The sequence below is a fragment of the Babylonia areolata genome, chromosome 26 (genome assembly GCF_041734735.1).
Source record: "Babylonia areolata isolate BAREFJ2019XMU chromosome 26, ASM4173473v1, whole genome shotgun sequence".
NCBI classification, from domain to species: Eukaryota; Metazoa; Mollusca; class Gastropoda; order Neogastropoda; family Buccinidae; genus Babylonia; species Babylonia areolata.
In genome coordinates, this window is record NC_134901.1 from 10343893 (window position 1) to 10364495 (window position 20603).

A 20603-nucleotide genomic window follows, 5' to 3' on the forward strand; every position below is an offset into this window, starting at 1 on the left:
CTTTTGACGGCGTAGACAGAGACATCCGATCAGTGGACACTGCTTCGACACTTTAGCGTGCCCACCAAGCTGGCAACATGATCAAGAACAGCTTTGATGGAATGAACTGCAGAGTCAGTCACGGTCATCTATACGGGGAACATTTCACCAGACATTTCCACTGATGTTAAGACTGGTGTCATACAAGGATCCTCAGTCCTGTCTCTATACCTCTTCACTCTTGCCATTAATTGGTTTATGAAAATATTTACAGAACACAGAAGAAACAGAGTCCGATGGGTGCTCAGTATTAACTGAAACAGTAGATGAACTCAGTGAAATTTGCAGGCGTTTTGCCAGCTGTCCCACAACCACGTATTGGCCGGCAGATCAGTGCAGGATCAGACTGCTAACAGTACTATCGGACACCTCATTACAGTGAGCTTCAACCCCCGTACATCAGTCCACAAGAACAAGATGTAATGAGAGAAAACGGAACCAGTACTGACTAACAACTCGGAGTCGGCACTCGGCGAAGGTAATGTGCTGGAAGAAGTGAAATGGTTCGTACATCTTGTAAGCAGGATTGGCAAGGCCAGATTGAGCAGCCTTTGTACAGTTCATGAGTATCTGCGGGAGCTCCAAAGTGCTGAAACAAACTAATATATAATTTTTAAAAAATATATGGTTTTTGAATTCCGAACATTGAGTCAGAAATTCTGCTGCATGGTGCTAACACAGTATATAAGTAGTGGAAGATGACAAAATTTGCTCCTAGCAAAGCGCTAACGTTCACCAACAGATGTCTGAGAAGAATCTTCCAGAGCCACTGGTCAGAGGAGATCACTGAGAAACATCGACCTGTGGATCAAGACACAACACTAGTCAACTGAAAGTGAAACTGGAAGAAGAAGGAATAGACGCACACTACGAAAACAAACGTCAGGCATCACCAGACAGGCCCTGACATGGAACTCCCAAGGGAAGATAATGAGAGGCCGACCTAGAAACACCTGGTGAAGAGACTCCCAGACAGACACCAAAAAGATGGGTCTTACCCGGAGTGTGATAGTATCAAACGCACGGCCTCTTGTTGATGGCCAGAATACCTGCAGTGTGATACTACAATTAAACGCAATATGAACGCCTCTTGTTGACGGCCAGAAACCCAGAAGGGGGTGAAAGACCGAAAGTAAAATAACACTACACTTGTCTCCTACACGCAAGGATTGCAAGAGCAAGCGCAACTTTTGGTAGACTCAATGCAAATGTCTGGAACAGAAGAGGCATTAGTCTTGAGACCAAGCTAAAGGTCTACAGAGCAGTAGTTCTCCCCACACTACTGTACGCCTGCGAAACTTGGACAGTGTACCAACGACATGCCAAGAAGCTGAACCACTTCCACACAACATGCCTCAGGAAGCTACTGAACATCAAGTGGCAAGACAAGACCCCAGACACAGAGGTGCTCGCAAAAGCCTCCCTTCCCAGCATCTTCACCATCCTGATGCAATCCCAGCTTCGCTGGGCTGGACACGTGGCGCGCATGCCAGACCATCGGCTGCCCAAAAGGCTCTTCTATGGCGAGCTGCAACAAGGGAAGAGATCACACGGAGGTCAGAAGAAGCGCTTCAGAGATACTCTGAAAGACTCTCTGAAAGCGTTTGATATCAACCCTGACTCCTGGGAGGAATCTGCAGTGGACCGTGACAAATGGCGCGCTGCTGTGCACAAAGGCGCCAGGTTGTGCGAGGCCAACAGGACTGCTGCAGCTGTTGAGAAGAGGCAGGCCAGAAAGTCACGGGCAAACAAGCTCCCTGACAATGATATGCCTGTCTTTGTCTGCCCCAGCTGTCAGCGAACATTTCGTGCGCAGATTGGACTATTCAGCCATCTGCGCACTCACAGATAGATTCATGAGCATCCTTCCCCCCACCCCACCACCACCCTCCCCCCATCCCCCATCCCCCATCTGGATCAATCAATCAATCAATCAAAAACACTTTATTAATCCACATGGAAATTAAGTTGTGCAATCACAGGCTCATTGTAAACACCGGCATAAAATCATGCGCAACATAAGAAGAGATTAAAACTAGTCAAATAAGAATTCCCAATAGCTGACGATATACTAACCCCCCCACTCCCCACACACACATACTCATGTTAAGACAATAGGGTATTGCACAACAATATTTACAAATGAAAACATCCAACAACAAAAAAGGGCATAAGATTACTAAAAATGACATGCGCGCACGCACGCACACACACCCACACACACACACACACATGCACACACACACACACACACACACGTTAAGACCATAAGGTATTGTACAACAATACATAAATAAAAACATCAAGGGAATAAATCGTATATATAAGTAAAATGCACACACACACACCCACACACACACACACACACACACACGCACACACACACACTCACACACACACAAACAACGTATGCATGCACATAACATATGTCACGCCAATAAGATTAGAACATTAACATTAAGATACATGAAATCCAAGTAAAATAAGAAAATATTTAAAAATCACTTCCGATCACACACACACACAAATGCTTGCTTGCCCGTGCTCACCCGCTCAGTCCCACATGCACGCATAATGTCTGCTCCCATACACTCGTCTGCTGGTGAAGTTCAGGTGTTGCTGTGGCGAGGGGGCTTGGGGGGTGGGAGGGTTCACTTAGTGTATTGGATGTTTTGATTGTGTGCGCGAATGGCTGTAGGAATAAATGAATTAATGTATCGAGATGTTCTTGCGCGTGGAGCTCTAAACCTATCACTTATGTCTGACCTTCTGCTATTAATGTCATCATGTAGTGGGTGTCTTACGTCGGTCAAAATTGTTATTAGTCTGTCAGTCAGTTTTCTATTGTGCATGTCGCTAAAGGTGTCTTGTCTTATACCCACCACCCCACCCGCTTTCCTAATGACTTTTTCCAACCTGTCTTTGTCATGTTTGGTCAGGTTTCCCCCCCAGCACACGGCTCCGTATGTTAAAACACTACAGACAACAGATGTGTAAAACATTTGGAGCATCTGCTTGCATACATTAAAAGATTTCATTTGCAAAAACACCGTGTCGCCACTGAGCGCAGCGCCACCTCTTCCAGGTGACAACGATGGTCATCATCGATCTCGATGGACACACCACCACACGCAAGGAGACCTTCAGCACTTGATGGAGTGGTCTGCCCAAACCTGCAGTGATTTTGACATCACTGTTAACAATGGACAGAGGTCAGGGGTCAGAATGTCAACACACATACCACACTCGATAGTATTTTCTTCCCCTCCACTAAACCTTGAGCCAGTGGTGGTCTGGATGCTACAGTCATTCGGATGAGCCGATAAGCGGCGAGGCCCAGTGTGTAGCACGCACCTTGCGCACTTAAAAGAACCCATGGCAACGAGGCCAGTTGTTGTTCTGGCAAAATTTGGTAGAAAAATCCACATTTCAATAGTAAAATAAATATATACACATGCAGACGATAAAAGAAGAGGAAGATGGTGACGCTGCACCGGCTGTGGCCACGCGCTTCACCCGGGGAGGGCTTTGGAAATGTTTTCGTACCAAACAGTAATAGCGAAGGTTAGCACACTTTCAATGACTGCTCTGTAGAAATCAACTATGACTTTTTTTCTTTTTTCTTTTTAAATTCTGAACTTTTTGAGGCGCCGAAGAAAGTACAGGCGCTGTTGTGCTTTATTAACAATTTTTTTCCGTATTTTTCTCCCATTTCAAATCTTTGGAAATGATCAGTCCGAGAAATTTAAATTCGCTGATGATCTCTGCTTGCTTGTCTTTAATGACTTAAGTGGTAAGGGGTCAGATCTGGTCTTCCTGGAATCTAAAATTAATTCTTTTGTTTTTGATACGTTGAGTTCTAAGCTGTTTTGATCACACCAGCTGACAAGTTCCAGTTTGCTCCCATTCAGGGAGAAAAGTTGGAAATCCGTATCCCCATGGAAATCTATCTCTCTCTATCTAGATATCTATCTAGATATGTACCTCATATATATATATATATATATATATATATAGAGAGATAGATAGATAGATAGATACTTGAGTGCACGAACTCACGAGCACACAAGCACTCTCATTCACACACACACACACACACACACACACACACGATATATCTTCACTTTTCTTTCTTTTGTCTTTTAGTTGAATACGTCATTTCCTGGTGTCTTTTAGTGTTTCTTTACTTCGTTCTCCTTGAACAGTTATACTTGATCAACCCTCGAAATGTCTGTCTCTCTCTGCCTCTGTCACGGTCTCTCTGTGTCTCTGTGTCTCTGTGTGTGTGTCTCTCTGTGTCTCTGTCTCTCTGTTCTTGTCCAAAGCCTTCACCCATAGAAACAAGTCTATCTTTGGTTAATGACGCATGATTACATACCAATCTGCCCATCTATCTTTTGTCTTTTTCTTCTTCTTTCTGTCCCTCTCTCTCTCTGTCTGTCTTACTCTGTCCTTTCTCTCTTTTCTACCCTTTGTTTGCTTTACATATATTGGCGCTGTTCTTTATAATGAATGTTAACACGGAAGCCCCCACCCCCACCCCCCTTACCCCTGTTGTCACGGGCAGAAAGGCCTAAACAATAAACCATTCAGACTTCAGACTTCTCTGTGTCTCTGTTTCTATGTCTCTCCGTGTCTCTCTGTCTCTGTCTCTCTGTGTATTTCTCTGTCTCTGTGTCTCAGTCTCTCTCTCTGTGTCTCTCTCTGTCTCTGTCTGTCTGTCTAAACGAAACAAGAACAGTTATACTTGATCAACCCTCGAAATGTCTGTCTCTTCCTGTATCTGTGTGTGTGTGTGTGTGTGTGTGTGTGTGTGTGTGTGTGTGTGTGTGTGTGTGTGTGTCTCTGTGTGTCTCTTTGTCTGTGTGTGTGTGTGTGTGTGTGTGTGTGTGTGTGTGTGTGTGTGTGTCTCCGTGTCTCTGTGTGTCTCTTTGTCTCTCTCTCTCTCTCTCTCTCTGTCTCTCTCTGTGTTTCTCTGTCTCTGTGTCTCAGTCTCTCTCTCTCTCTGTCTGTGTCTGTCTCTCTGTAATGATAAATATACTGAAATGGTTTAATTAATTAACTCTTTTTAAAAGAGAGAAAGAGAAAGGTTCTTAGCTGATAACGAAAACCTCTCAGATGCTAATCAGTTGTCCACATGTGAAAATGAATCGGAAGATGATGTCCACCTTTTGTTTCACTATAATGCTTACAACGACAATATGAAAAACTGTTTAAAAATGGACTCGTTCACCGGTGTTCCTGATCAAAATAGTGTTGCGAACACTGACTCTTTCATGTAATAATCAATGTGTTCTAAAGGAGCTAGCGAAATCCATTGCAAAAACAATGCAAATAAGAAAAAAAGAAAAAGGAAATTATTAGTGACAGTAATTACTCTTGCAGTTCGTTTCACGGGTCATTATGATGGTTATTTTCATCTTATCTTATCTTATGCATAGAATCATTTTAGCGGGAACTTTTCGACTGATCTGGCACAAAATTTTCATTTTGAAAGACGCAGCAAATCTCAGGTCTCTGTTCTAAATGAGATTGACTCATTCAATTTGAAACCCAGCCTGTGTTACTCCAGCAAACCAATTTTGCTCTGGAACCAGACCCCATCATAATATCAAATCCCTCATTGGCACAACAATTAATCCGGCTATTTTGAAAACACGTACCAGGTACACTGATGATGTTCAGTGTTGACCCTTTCGTTACCAATCCACACTTTCCTGTTCTCTGCATTATCGTTATCATTCAACCAGAAGCAAGGCACCTCTGGCATATGACCTCGAATATTATCATTATTCTTTGTACCAAATTAGTTTCCGCTCTGAACACTTTGCATTTTTTGGGTAATATCTTGAGCTATGATGTATAATATGTATAGGTATACCCGGGGACTGACTGGAACCCCCCACCCCCACCCACAAAATTGCCTGTTTATGACACTCGATAATAAAGAATTATCAATTAATCAATCAATTAATCAACCAATCTCTGTCTGTCTGTCTGTCTGTCTGTCTTGTCTCTCTCTCTCTTGCACGCACACACACGCTGTTGTCTGTCCCAACCTCTTCTTGCTCTGATCTGCAGGCTATGAGGTGATTGATTCATTGATTCAAGGGAGCACTGTAGTCCAACAACCTAAAAATGGATAGAGCAATCGCCGCGGGTGGAGGAGGGTGGACTGTTGTATGGTACTGGATTGGATTGGATTAGATTGGATTACTTTTTGTCACAACACATTTCTCTGTGCCGTTAAAATCTTTAATTCGAGATGTGCCCTCTCCGGGTGAAGTGCGTCGCCACAGTCGGTGCAGCGTCACCATCTTCCTCTTCTTTTATCATCTGCATGTGTATATATTTATTTTACTATCAAAGTGGATTTTTCTATTAAATTTTGCCAGAACTACTGGCCTTGTTGCCATGGGTTAAGTGCGCAAGGTGCGTGCTACACACTGGGCCTCGCTTTATCGGCTCATCAAATAAAATAAAATAACATTTTTGTCAAACATCTAAAGCACAACATGTTTTTTTTCATCTGAGATGTATCAGACAATATCTAATCTTTTTTTCTTTTCATTTTTATTGCAGTTTTTATTAAACCGATAAAAGATAACTTAAACACACACAAAAAAGAAAGCAACCACTGCTTGTCCTGTGTTAGACTTTTATTCAAACGATTTTTTTCTTTTCATAGCTCTGTGACAATTGTGTACATCATCAGTGTCACTGATGTGAAAAAGTGACATCATTTTATCATGATTGACGATTTACTAAGTACTGACATTGATTGAGAGGTCTTGGGTTGTGGGTCTATAGAAAGTGATAAATATTTTGACACTGACCCAAACTAGTAGCTTTGTCTTGTTGTATGGTTCGTGTGTTTGGGAGGTGAAGGAGGCAATTGCACTCATGCACTGCTGTTCATTCCGTCACATATTCCCGCACATACATTTGCAGTGACACATCCCCAGAACACCACACACACAGAGTACAGAATCATGGACAGTTGATAAACAACACACACACACACAAACACACACAAATATCCACAGATAAGACAGGTATCAAAGCACACACACACACACAGAAAGAGACAAACAGAGAGATATTCACACACACACACACACAGAGAAAGGGAGGGAGCGAGAGAGAAAAAAACAGAAACAGAGAAAGACCAAGACAACACTTCAAACACCCAACACAAAAATCCTTCATGATGAAAAGGAAAACCCAGTGGAATCCTGTATTTCATACCTCCATGGACCACACCACACACACACACACACACACACACCACACACACACACACACACAAACACACCACACACACACAAACACAGAAAGGGAGACAGAAAAAAAACCCAGAAACAGAGAAAGACCAAGATAACACTTCAAACACCCAACACAAAAATCCTTCATCATGAAAAGGAAAACCCAGTGGAATCCTGTATTTCATACCTCCATGGACCACACCACACACACACACACACACACACACACACACACACACACACACAGAGTCAAGGGAGACAGAAAAAAAAAAACAACAGAAACAGAGAAAGACCAAGATAACTATTCAAACACCCAACACAAAAATCCTTCATCATGAAAAGGAAAACCCAGTGGAATCCTGTATTTCATACCTCCATGGACCACACACACACACACACACAGAGTCAAGGGAGACAGAAAAAAAAAACCAGAAACAAAGACAAAGACCAAGATAACACTTCAACCACCCAACACAAAAAGGAAAATCCTGTGGAATCCTGTATTTCATACCGCCATGGACCACACTCCAACAGAACACTCTTGTCATGACGTGCAGGTAAAACACAATACTCAAAACAAAATACTGTCCACTTGGATAACAAGGAAATATTACAATTATGATAATAATAATAATAATAATATATATATATATATATATCACAACAGATTCAACAACAAAACATACCACCCTGAACAGCAGAGCCATACAAACTGAGAAGTAATCAAACTGATTTTCCATAGAATCATTTAAAAACATAAAAACAGACAATAATCAAACCAACAATAACAGTTTGAAAAGGACATAAACACGACCAATTTTACATCATTAACAAGCTCAAGAAAAGGTTGAATTACATTTTTTCTTCTTCACATTATGGTCTGGGGTATGGAAATAGTGGTCTGACATTTCACACTGCTGTTCTTGTATAAAAATTTATTTTAAAAAATCAACAAACTGGAATTTTCTTAACATTATTAAAAGAAAATAATAGTGACATTCAACTTCATCTTGCTTTAATGAATAATTATTATAGTACTTCTTCTCCATACTTTTAATGCTAAAATTCTGGAATGCTTTGAGCAGTCAACATTTGATTGTCTTTTCTTTAAAATACAAAAATTGGCATGAATCTCTTTCCTTTTCTCTTTGTTTTTGATGTTATTCAATGATAACAAAATTAACAATGACACACTGGTTTTTTTTTTAACTGTTACTGTAAATAAAAGGCAATCCTTCTACTTCTTTCGTCTAAACAAAAATAATCTATGAAAAAGAACAGAATACAAACTGAAAGAAGGGCTGAGGGGGGTCGGGGGGAGGGAGGGGAAGGAGAGGGGAGGGAGGGCAAGGAGGGGGGGAGGGGGAGAAACAAGTAAACAACCATTATCAGATCGATCATTCCAGAACAAACAAACAAAAAATTTTTAAGAAAAGAAAAAAGACATAAATCCAAACAGCAAACAAAACCAAGCAATATGTTCAATATCAGCAGCTAAGCTATTTCTTTGTTGGCAGTGAACACATTCTGCTATCTGAGCCCATACAACCCATATTCTCATGTATAAAACTTGTTTTTATGCCATAAGTGATTTTCCAATCAGTGGCTCTGAGAGGAAAAAACAAACAAACCAAAAACAAAACAAAATAAACAAAGATGTGTGTCAAAACAGTGATGATAGCAATGGAGGAAAGAAGGCAAACGATATTCTAATAACATTCCAGATCTCTTTTCCTGTTCATCTGGATGTGTTCACCACACAATGGAACACCAACATGCACCAAATCCCTGCTCCTCACCATCACAAGCAATGCATATAAATAATTACTAATCAATTAGTGATCTGAATATAAACTGACAACCTGCATAAAAATAAATCCATACGATTGATCAATCCACAATTCCAACATGAACACCCATCAGCACTCAGCAGTCTCTCTTGATTGGTCACTTGAGGACGTCATTTCACATGACATGATGCAATGAGTAGGGTAGGTAGGCCTAATTTTGAACAGCATGCAATTGCGAACGGTTCGTGTACCGCACCACTTCGAAGTGTTCTCACCACACACAGTTCAAAATTTAATGTCTGCTTCGACCTCATTCTGATACCTTAATAAACATCCATATATATTTCAAGAACCAGTCAAACATCTGCTATTTCTGGCTATTTCCGCGTTCTTTCTTCTCTACACACACCACTGCTGACCAAGTTTATAAACATGCTCCAACAATCATAGAATCAAGGGAAGCAAGTATAAGGGACTTGAACTTTGACACACTTTAAAACAGCTGACTTGAGGGAGTGAAGGGGTTACAGAACCTGACAAACAAACAAAAGGAATAGAAGGATCCCTCCTCCTACCTTCCTGCATGTAACTAGTTCAATATCAATGGGGGCACTTGGCACAGGGGCACTAGGGTCACTGTTAACAAGGACAATACAAATAAAATGAAAAAGGAAAATATACCAGGAATTTTCAGCGAATGCCATAAGCACTTTGAGCAGGAGTTAACCCATCAGTTAGACAGCAGAGTCAAACTTGTGCAAGTGAACTCTTACCAAGTGACCGCAGTGTGAAACGGGAACAACGCTACACAAAAAAATACAGTGTTGCTACTTTGGAATGAGCTCAGAAATTGTTGTTGTTGTTTTTTAACAGTTACCAGACTGGTTAGAAAAACAGTTGAAATAAAAGTTTTTAAAAATAAGAAATAAAAAGGAGGTCAGAAAAAGCAAAGGAAAGAATGAAATGATGTAGAGAGAGAAAGGGGAGGCAAGTGGGAGAGGGGAACAAACTGAAATTCACTTGTCCTTTCATGGAAATAAAATAATGCCACAAAATAATCAAAACAATCTATCCAATAAAGGCAAGAGATTCTAGTATGCCAATAAGTTGTGAAGAGATAGTGTTCGGAGCATGCATGATTACACATGTAAGTGCACACACACACGCACACACACACACACACACATTAATGCATGTCTCACACACAAATGCTCATGCATGTCTCTCTCTCTCTCTCTCTCTCTCTGTCACACACACACGTGCACACCCACACACAAATACATGTCTCTCTCACACACACACACACACACACACGTGTACCTACATACAACATTCTTTTCATGCCAAATATCACTTGAAAGTGAATCGACAAATGAACCAACAAACACAGAGCTTCTATGACTTCAAATATACACACAGTTTCAGACCATGGACAGGTAGCAAAATCACACCACAACATTGTCAATACACAGGTACAACCCTGATCTGAACACAGAAATCAGTGCAAATCTTTTGTTTAGCCATGTATCAGATTCTGGGCAAAAACAACCTTGACAAGCAAAAAATGGCAGTGATGGTATTTCAATCTTATTTATCTATTTTATCAATAGACAAGACTGGAACTGAAAAAAAAGAGGATGTCTGGCATAACTTGTTTTGGACAATATTTCATCAGTAAACATGTACAATAACCTATATATACAAAAGGATCACCATTATGTTTCTCTCAATCGCAACTTAAAATCTAAGGACAGGAACCACTGCGTTTCTTTTCATTGCAACTTATATTTCAGACAATGACATGTTTCAATGAATTGTTAACACCAACAAATCTCACAGAGAGGGGAAGAAGAAAAAAACGGTACACCGTCTTCCTCTGTTTATCTGATGTAACTGATATACTTAGGAGATGACATAATAATTCATCGTAACAAAATTCTTATTCTGTTTATGCAGTGCATTTTGATCACTTACACACACACATGCACACACACACACACACGTTTATCTATCTATCTATCTATTATGTATATACATCTCTCTCTCTCTCTCTCTCTATATATATATATATATATATATACACACACACACACACACAGACAGACAGATAGACAGAGAGGCAAGACAAACACAGACAGACAGAAAGAGAGAGAGTAATAAATCCAGACCCTGGTGCCTTTTGTTTTCCACGAGGAAGGGGCAAAAACATTGAATACTGGTTACCTGACTATCGTGGGTCACACACATTTGTGGGGGAATCTGTTCAGACCCTGACACACTGATTTCCCTGTTCCGTCCATGTCTCTGTGCACAGCTTTAGGAACAGGGTGGTGGAGCCAAGGGCAACAACTACTGGTCATCAAGAGAACTCCTATCCTGACTATCTGCATGAGCACCAAGTGGAGAGTTTTTATTTGAACATTGAAAATTTACTTTAAAAAAAATGGATTACTGTGTTAAACAAAAACAAAAAAGGTACAGAGGCTGATTTGGCAACAAAAGAAAGGCACAAATTATTAGGCAAAATCGTTCTCTTAGAAAAGAACAAATAGGCACAAATTATCATTTCAAAAACCACCATCAAATGGTAAATTATACAGATTTTCCTACTTTACTTTTTGCAGTATCATTTCTCAAGTGATCAACTTGAAAATAGCTTCTTCTTCTTTTTTTTAAAGAAGAAAAAAAAACTAGCATCATCTTCTATCATTTTGCCTTCAGAATATTTTAAGTGGTTGATTTTTCACAGCTCTTCAGATTACGTTTACTGTGTCAATGCTTCATGTGGCCTGCATGAAACGGCTTTGTGTCTGTGTGTGTGTCTGTGTGCATGTGTTGATTACAAATGCTTTCTATGCGTGTGTTGATTACAAATGCTTTCAATTTCAATGGGATCCAGTGGTGCACAATTTCCTATCGAAGCAAACAGGAATCACAACGATGACTTGACACGGACTGCATACAGAAAAGACCATGTGCAGTGCCGCTGTGGCAAAAGCAAGACAACAGTTAGTTTTTGTACTGCTATAAATGTTATCCAAACAACAACAAATTATATGTAAATAATGGCAACTTCAAAACACAGCCAACAGTATTACCAGTAACAGATCTCTGGTCTAAATATACAGATAATAATCATACTTAAACTGCCTTCAGTCCACAGACTAAACATTGAAACCAAGTTCTGCGCACCTGATGGTTGTGTACACATTTGGGAGGTGACTAATGGCAATTCCATTGTGAGGGGGTTGTTTGAATGTGGAAAAAGAGTGCAGATTTTTCTTTTTATATCATACAATTACATCATTTGGGATGAAGCAAGGTGAGAAATTACAACAGAAGCTCTGTGGATCTGTCTGTAATACTCTAAGCAATAATTAAGACATGCTTTAAAATATGTATTAAGACTTACACTAAAATAAAAACTAAAAAAACTTCTTTCAAAAAGTTATCCACTATTATCAATGTAGTTTGGTTATTTTGTCATGTAAAACCTTCATGAAGGTTTTTTTAAAACATTTTTTTAGAATTAAGTTTAGCATTTGAACAAAATATTTTGGATTTTTACCCAATTCTGAAACTGTGCAACGCCTCAGTTGGGCACCTGTGACCATGTAACTTTCATTCAGCAGTGAACTGAGTTCACTCACAACAAATCCCACCCAAGACTTTCCTGTGTCAGGTTTGCTGCTGAAGGTGGGCAGACAACCAAAATATTCAAGTAACTGAAACTTTGCGATTCTAAGTAAAGAAACCTTTCTACTGTTTGTATCAAGAATCAGAGAATCTTCACCAACGAATATTCAACATGTCCATTACAACAATCACACATATCTACTGCCGGCGCCATCACATTTCTTACGTAAGTAATCTGGGCACAGATAATGAAAGGTCGGGTCAAAGGTAAAGGCACCAAAGTCAGACTGAGGTTCTCCATACTGACTTTTTGCAAGTTCACAGCATGCTCTCTGGCAACCATATCAAACTAATAATGATTGTTGGTACATCTGAGCCCTGCCTTAAGAGCACACACTCACTTTTATACACACAACACACACACACACAAAATGATCCATCAAAGGCATCCATGCAACTTCATTTGGGTTCCTTCTTACTGTGGGATTTATTCAAATGAGCGGTCAGAACAGGCTGCCAGAAAGGCAGCACACAATAATTATGAAGGCTGAATCCTTCCGAGTATTACATTATATCTACAAAAGTGTTATAAGTGTGTAGAAAAAATATCCTGTAATCAAAATAAAAATAGGATAGGACCAAGACTGCCAATATTACTTAAACTCCATAAAGTTAGTCAAACTTAAAAGTCAGCAACCCAAAGGCTTCCTTGAATACTTTATCTGTCTCCCAGTCCAGACCAGTTTATAAGTTTTATTCATCGTATGCATTTGAACACCCTTTGAATGGAATTTTTAAAGTCATACAGTATTTGGTTATATGTGGAAATAAAGCTACCAGTAATGTCTAACAAATACTTGTTTAGCCAGGGGCAGTAGTGGGGATAAGCTCCCACAACCTATAAAGTGCTCCCATAAGGCATGCATCTCAAATAACCTCTGACAACCAAGCCCAACTCCTGGCCTGCCCATGTGGCTTCGCTTAAAAGCTGGGTGGAACTGCTTTTACTGACAGGAGAAGGGGCGAAAAGGCGGGTCTCTGGCGCCTCAAAACCAGATGCTGCGGGCAGATGGAGCTCGTCATACTGGGAGGGCAGTCCATCTTGGGGAAGGAAAACCCTGACTCCAACCTCCACTGCCTTGCAGCATACCTGGTCATGGGAAAGGCTTCAGGAGTAAAACCCTGACAAAAATCCAGAGTTGGAGCCCCCAAGGTGGTTGGACATCGCAATGACATTCTTCTGGCAGCTCCTGCAGCCAAACTGGTGCTGAACATATCATTCTGCGTTCCTTTGGATTACATAGGTGTGGCTGAGAGGGGGATTCTGATAACTGGGCAACCCAGGACTTCCGTAAACTTTGCCCAGGGTCACACCCTGGAGAGGTCTCCTCAGTGCCGCTGTTGCCACAGCAGGCACTGCAACTCAACAACTTAACTGAACCAGGCGCAGAGTTCCACTGTCTCCAGAGACAGGCGGACGCCAACAAACAACAAACAAACAACAGTTGTCCAGTGTCCAGGAACAAGCCAAGTGGTCTTTCAAAAACTCATTCACCAGTTTCCACCAAACCTGTATTTATCCTTAGATGTTTTGAATAATCATATATTACTTCAACAACTTTCTGAATGTTTGAATCAAGTGAAGTCAAGATGGTATCAATACTGTTTTCGCTATAACAAGCATGCATCATACAAGAATGTTAGAAATATGATTTACTCTCAGTCAGTCCAATCTATCATTACTATTCCTCTTCACTAACCTGCCACTTTTAAGTTTGCTTTCTCTGTCTCAGCCATCCAGCGCCACCTTTTCCCATCACTCCCTCTTCCCCCTCACCACTCCCAATGCACATGTACACACACTTTTTTTCTGTTTTTTTATACATTTTTTATATGATCACTAAACAGTGAAAAGACTTTAGAAACTGAAGAAAGAAACAAATACAATTTTGCAAAACACACAAACACATACAGATCTGACAACCCTTAACCAGACTTGAAAGTAGCATATTTTCATTATTTGAAAGAAGCAAAACTGTTTCTGTCAGGGTTTTTTCCCCTCTGTTTTCAACGTAGCTTGCAAATTTCTCTCTCCCCCCCCCCCCCCCCACCCCCACTCAAAAAAAAAACAAAAAAAACAAAACAACAACCAACAAGCCTAAGATATCACAGCAGATTCTTCAGCCTCTTGAAGCTGACTTCCTAAATCACAGATGAAACTGGCAAATCGAAAAAGACTAAAACAAATTTAAAAAAACAAAACAAAAAAAAAACCTGCGTGTGGGCTGTGATATAAGACTCACTTCAATAAGAAGTGTCAAAATTTTGGACCATACATGTATCCTGTATCCTGTTTTCAAGGGCTATGAGTACTCTTCTGTCACAGAAGATGAATCACTTTGTGCATTCCACCACCTGACACCTTGAAGTCTGGTCTGGCATACAGTATATGTGGTCTGAGAATGACAGACGGAGGCAGAATACACTGGAATTCTTTGCAGTAAGCCTTGCGATAACTTTGTGTGACTTGGTCCTTTCTTTGCTGTTGATGCCACTTCACTGCTGTTTTCTAACAAAGTTTTTCAACAAGAAAGCACAGAATGAGGGGATCAGTTTCCAGAACAGTCGTCTCAAGGACAGAAGCATAGGAATGCGTAAAAGGAAATTTTCTATCTAAAATTAGGTTTAAATAACATACTTACCGTGACCCAACTAGTGCAGACTGGCAGGGGTCTGACATTCCTGTCCTGTGCAAACTACTATCTGCCTATGCGGAGAAAAAGAGAGCAACTACGGCCGATAACCTCCCGGAAGTAGGTAACCTCCCCTTTGTCCCGCTAGCTAGCGCCCTCTTTTTCCGGCAGCCATCTCGACACCTGTTCCTGTGCTCCGCTCAAGGACAGAAGCATAGGAATGCGTAAACTGAGCTTTGATTGGCTCATGCTGATCGTAAGTCATCAAACAAAAGCCTGACAGTTACATGCCCTGAACACCATTTAACCAGTTACCTAGTACACATGGTTTTACATGTATCCCCATCTTTTTACCCCACCATGTAGGCAGCTATACTCCATTTTCAGGTGTATCAGTCATTTGAATTCTTATTAAAGAAATTCTGTATCACTGCTATGTTTCGGCAACTTCAGTATTTATACTGTGAGTGTAGAACAGTGTGGCACTCCAAAGCTGTGGAGCATGCTATGCTACAGTTCTTATTCAGTAGGAGCTGGCAGATCTGCACACACACACACACACACACACACACACACACACACCTGTCAAGAGTGGTAATTAATAAGCTTGCACACTTCAAAACCCATACATTCTCATTCAGAATCTTATCATAGAAATACCTTTCTTCAAAAAAAAAAAAAAAAAAAAAAAAAAAAAATCGATTTTTAAAGGGAACTACAACAACATATCAAGCTGCACCAGAACTCAAGATTACCGAAAAATGAAAAGAAACTGCCTGAATTATAAACTGTGCACAACCCACAGATGCCATGGAAAATCTGAAAGGACTGCAAACATTATGAACAGCCCTCCTAAGCAATCAGCTCCGTAGAGAGTATCGTGGATAAACACGACTTTGACAACACTGTCACCATATCTGGACACACACAAACATCGAAATTAAAAAAGAAAATAACAAACAACAACGACATAAGACAAGCTACAGACACAAAGAGAGAAAGTAAGAGATTTTTTAGGGACTATAACAGTGATGAAGGAAAATTATTCCTGGTCACGATAATTACACTGCAATGCACTTCTTTTTTCCTAAAAAAACATGGTCATAGTCATTACACAGCAGTGCATTTTTTTTCTTCAAAAAGTCACATTACTAATTTAAGGAAAGTTATACATGTTCATATATATAATGTAGTTTTACACACAGCCATTTGCATTTTCAAATGAAATATTAAAGAAAAAAATCCCCACCCCTCCCCCCAAAAACCCAACACCCAGACAGATGATTAAAAAAAAAATGTAATAAATGACAGCAGCTTAAACACACAAAACAACTCTTCACTTATTGTCTCAAACTCATGATTTCCACCTTTCTCCACCATAGGTGCCTTACCATCAATTTTGCCCATTTTAGTTTCATTTAAAATCATTACTACAAATTAAGATAAACACAATATGTTATTCTGTTCGGCATATACAAAACAAATTATCCAACTACAAAAAAGAAAAAGAAAGAAAACTAAAGAAAAACCCACCAATACATGTGTGCTCACTCACAAACACACACATACAATTCTCAGTATGCGTAGAAGCTGCATATGATAATTATAAAAGTGCATAAACAGAAACTGTTAAACTTCAAGATTCTCTCATTTAAAATTCTCAACATGCATAACAATTTGAATTTTCATACAGACATTTTGTTCAAAGAGAGATTCACACAATAAACACACCCATTAAAAGTGTGTAATAACATATGTAATGTTCAACGTGTATCGCAAACCAACCTGATAATTATCAACACCAGTTTCTGTAACAACTCTGGAAAAAAAAAAAGGAGAAAATAAAAAGCAGACTTGTAAACAATTCTGTCGTCAGTAAGTTACTTAGTTACATGTCAAACATTGATTTTCATTTTCACTTGCCTCTTTAATATTATCATTGAAAATCATACAATTTTAAGATATCAGTCAAAACTGAAAATTTGATTACACACACACACACACATACACACACACACACATATATATATATATACACACGAATACGATGAATTACTAAATGTAATAATACAGGATAACATTTTATACACACACACACACACACACACACACACACACACATACATATACATACACCAATACGATGAATTACTAAATGTAATAATAATACAGAATAATATGAATATGTGTTTAATAGAAAATATTTAGAAATCATATCGATTTCAGCTTCATTTCCATTGTTCTTCCTGTCCTTAAAATCACCAATGGAACTCTTATTGATGAGCAAATCAGCTTTTTTTTTTTTTTTTTTTTTTTTTAAACCTCTTTTAACCTTAATGGTACAAAGATAAAGTAAAATTGAAACAACCATGCGACAAAAAAGAGTCCACCAAACAACCTTATGAACCGACCCAAACAAAGCTGAATTTCAAAGCCTCAGTCAGTGCACAGATCTCTGCACACCATTTTGGTCAGTACCTGTGGCAGTGGCAGTAGCAGCATGATAAAGAGATCAAACACCAGTCACAGTGATTCAACATCACCCTTAAAACTAATCAACTTTCTGCTGGTTCAACAAACTTGGAAAGTTTACAATAATATAAATAAAATAAATCAAAAAGATCTTTTTTCCCCCCTCACATCGGTTAACCAGTCATAATATCATATGGAATATAACCTCAAGAACTCAACAGTCTGCATGGAAAATATTACCTACATTCTAAAAAAAGAAAATTACTTTAAAAAAAAAGTTAGTTGTAATAATACAGCTTACTTATTATTTACAACCGTTCAAGTTGACGGATCCACCATGCGTGAATTTTCCATGTAGAAGATATAAATTTATACACGACGACACATCCACATTCAAATACAAAGACATTAAAAGACAGGCGGGTGGGCATATGATCATACAGATATCCTAACAAATAATGAACATCATCAATATTTTCATCACAAATATCATCACTATCACATCATCATCAAAAAGACGCTTATTCAAACTGAAATTTTAACAACACTGTAATTGCAGAAATGGTGATTTCAAATTCTAGTGATAATATGTTAATTGAAAAAGGGGAGAAGAAATAGTAATATAGATAATGACTTGAGCCTTGAGGACTTTCAAACTCCAAGAGAAGACTCATGGACATCTTACGGTAAACAATTTTAGGTTCTATAGCCTTTATGGTTTCAGTGGCAGTGAATTCATTGTCAGTGTGTGGAGGGGCTCAGCATAGGAAGGCAGGGGCCAGTACTCTCCTTCCAGTGCTGAAACTATACCCAACTGAAGACACCTGGATAATGATTGGAAAATCAGGAGCAAATTGATTTCCCAAGGACACAACACCATGCCAAAATGGGGCCTTGAACTCTGATCACTGGTGAACACTGCATCAATCATCTTATGCCTGAATGATTCTGCCATGGTGCCCGCAACCCAAAACAAAAGTGACCTACAGAGCAGGCCTCAACTTGGACAAAAAAATTAACAGATCAAAACTTCTGAGTACGTAGCTTCCGATCTGATATATATTATAAAGAAACCCATCTCCAGCATTTTTGTAGATTTCATAAAACAAGAAAGAATCTAAAAAATACACAAAAAAGGAAAATTGCAACAAATACCAATTTCATAAACTTCATATCAGCTGATATGCTGCAACAGCTGTTAAAAAGATTAAGAAATAAAATAAAGTTTTTTCGGTTTTTTTTTTTTTAAAGCATAGGGCACATCAATTTCGGGTAATATTATTTGATCAATACACAATTCTATATCTCATTCTTTTGGTCAGCTGCAAATGCCAAAGAGTTAAAGCCCAACTGATATGCTGCACTACAAATTAAAAAAACAGATCTGTATTGACTACCATTTTGATTTTCGCTGCATTTAAAAAAGGGGGGGGAAAATCAGCAAATAAGCTGAAAATAAGCAAACAAATGGACAAACAAAATAAACAACAGCTTTCTAACATAATTCTTGCAAGAGATATTGGGGGAAAACAATGAACCTAATTTGGTCTTTAAAGAAACTTCTTATCTCACCATCATGCAGCTAGCGAACAGAGGGAAAAGCAAACTGGTTTGAACGGAATCAAATCTATGACTTAATGAAAACCAAGCACATGTGATGTATATTGCACTATCATTTCAGTTTGCGAGTTGTGTAGCTCCCTGGGCAATATGGTACTATAACTGCTATTTGGTCGTGATCTACATAATATCATCTTGTGTCACTTGGTCTTGTCTTGTCTTGTCTTGTCATTATTTTTACAACACATTTGTCCATAAGAAGTTCAAATTGGTTAAGACAGCCTCAGTTTCCACCATACCTACAATTTTTTGCTCACTTTGCCTGATGCAGACACTGTGCACTACATTTATATTATATACATTTATATTACAGTAACACAAGCAGAATACACATGCATCTGGTCTGCCGCTTCCTCACTTCACAGTCATAACTTGGCTTTGGATACATCTCCAAACACCATTGGATAATACAGAAATAACTAATATTTCAATACGACTTTCAACAAGATTGAGATTTGTCACCTCTGAAGAGGAATCACAGATCTGTTAAATAAAAAAAAAAAAAAAAAAAAAAAGAAAAAGAAAAAAGAAGACACAGACCACATTAACTTCAGCAATCTTTAAGCATGGGCAAGTCACAGCACACAGTCAATTACTTGCTGTTTTAAATCAAACATTGCTCTCTCTCTCTCTCTCTCTCTCTCACCAAGGAGCAAAACAATTATGCAACTTTGTCAGTTCATACTGTCTCCTTTCCTCTTCCCAATCTCCAATTGCAATTTAAACAAACTGATTGTTTCTGTCCGTTTCTTATGCGTAGATAAAAGTATGTACAGATGTAAGTATACACACAAATTTACACTGTACATATTTATACATGAACACACATCCCATAATTTACTCTTTCTCTCAGGTTTCCATGAACATCCCAACGCAACAATACGCACATCTCACTTTTCACATTGATCAAAATACACTGAATGATTCATACATCTCACAGACGCAGCCACATGTTAGTCAAAACAACTGTCACTGACATCATACTTTTTCTGTTGATCAAAAGATAAAAAGGTCCCATACCATTTCACAGCCAGCGAGCCAGTGAATTCATACTGTCCTCTCCTTCCTCAATCTCAGCCTCCCCAAAA